This window comes from Sardina pilchardus, chromosome 4 (assembly GCF_963854185.1).
Source record: "Sardina pilchardus chromosome 4, fSarPil1.1, whole genome shotgun sequence".
Lineage (NCBI taxonomy): Eukaryota > Metazoa > Chordata > Actinopteri > Clupeiformes > Clupeidae > Sardina > Sardina pilchardus.
In genome coordinates this window covers 37,414,385-37,416,631 of record NC_084997.1, presented here as the reverse complement: position 1 = coordinate 37,416,631, position 2,247 = coordinate 37,414,385, and positions in this window count along the sequence as shown.

Genomic DNA, 2,247 nt, shown 5'->3' with positions numbered 1-2,247 from the left:
CAATCTGACACTCACATCACATGTAATTGTACACTCACCAGCATGCTCTATATAGTGTAATTGTACAGAATACAGTGATTTGCCATTTATACAGTGATGTGTACGTTCAATTGGCCGTATGGAACATCAACCTCAGGCCTGTTTCTGCTCATCACAAAGTGGATCTTACCTCACGGTCTAGTGCTTCAGCTGTGAGAGTGAAGTTGTGTTTCCTCTGCTACTTAGAGTCTCAAACACTCCAAACACACACAGGCTGTTTCTCCTGCAGACTGGACACTGCTGTTGTAGACAGGCTTCACACACACTGGGACTCCATGACAGGTGAACAGGATCCCTGAGTGTTTCACCGTAAACAGGAGAACTCCTCTTCAGAGAGATACGGTGGCCATTTTGATACGGTGGCCAGTACCCGTCCCTGGAGGGGAATGGCTGATCTACTGACTTCACTTCCTCTCTCAGTAGTGCTGGATTAGTCCTGATTAGAGTCTCTGGATTAGTCCTGTTCTCTCAGTAGTGCTGGATTAGTCCTGACTAGAGTCTCTGGATTAGTCCTGTTCTCTCAGTAGTGGTGGATTAGTCCTGTTCTCTCAGTAGTGCTGGATTAGTCCTGATTAGAGTCTCTGGATTAGTCCTGTTCTCTCAGTCCTCACCGGTTCTTGTCATTAGTACCAGTTTAGCTCAGGTCCATACACTAGTTTACATTCGGTCCGACATGTCGTCCAACAGAAGCAAGTGTTCTAATGTCAGATCACGAGAGGTGATCTCTGACCAAAGAGTAAAGTCCAGCTCAGGGGTTTATGGTCCTCATGTGTTTAATGATTAACCTCCACACCTGAGACTAAAGACGTTTAGACCCTTAACTTTAGTAATCCACTGCTGGAGTTGGAGAGAGTGAAGGAGAAGAGTGTTTCAGTTCACGATTTTATTGAATGACCCTCAATCACAGTACACGGCATAAAAGACTTCCGCTTTACATAACAAGGCGTCGCTCTGTTCTCAACTCAACATCCATAACAAAGAGCTGTGTGTGTGTGTGTGTGTGTGTGTGTGTGTGTGTGTCCACCTCCTCATACTTATGCTGTAGCAGACTGGTTTAGAAGTAACTGCCTCATCATACCAAAACTACTTTCTCTAGCAGTGTCCAGATATTGACCACACTCCACACACACACACACACACACACACACACACACACCACACAGCTCTTCTCCTTTACTCTCTCCAACTACAACAGATATTGACAACACACACACACACACACACACACACACACACACACACACACACACACACACACACACACACACACACACACACACACACACACACACACACACACACAGCTCTTCTCCTTTACTCTCTCCAACTACAACAGATATTGACAACACACACACACACACACACACACACACACAGCTCCTCTCCTTTACTCTCTCCAACTACACCAGATATTGACCACACACACACACACACACACACACACACACATACACAGCTCCTCTCCTTTACTTTCTCCAACTACACCAGATACTGACCACACACACACACACGCACGCACGCACGCACACACACACACACACACACACACACACACACACACACACACACACACACACACACACACACACACACACACACACACACAATGAGACCATGCTCACAGAAATAGCTGTAGCACATACCAGCTATTATTGTCGTGTTTTTGAATAATCTGTAAGTCCTGCTGTAGTTAACGTGTGTCTTTATTGAAACCTCTAACAACTCTCCTGGCAACTCTCACTCTGACGACCTCTGACCCTGCGATGATGTCATCATACATCTCTCATTAACCATCTAATATAGCACAAAGATGAACGTTGAATGAACATTTCTTTATGACATTGAGTGACAGGATGAGTATGGGGGCCTTAAAAAATGGTCCAAACAGGAGCTGTGGTCACTGACGGCAAGACAGGAGGGACACAAGAGTGCTCTAAACAGGAGCTGTGGTCACTGACGGCAAGAGAGGAGGGACACAAGAGTGCTCTAAACAGGAGCTGTGGTCACTGACGGCAAGAGAGGAGGGACACTAGAGTGCTCTGATCAGGAGCTGTGGTCACTGACGGCAAGAGAGGAGGGACACGAGAGTGCTCTAAACAGGAGCTGTGGTCACTGACGGCAAGTGTGTGGCAGAGGTCCAGTGAGCTGCTGGTTTTGGACTGGGAACAGCAGTGTTGAATAATGAACTTTACTGTAAACAATATTGTT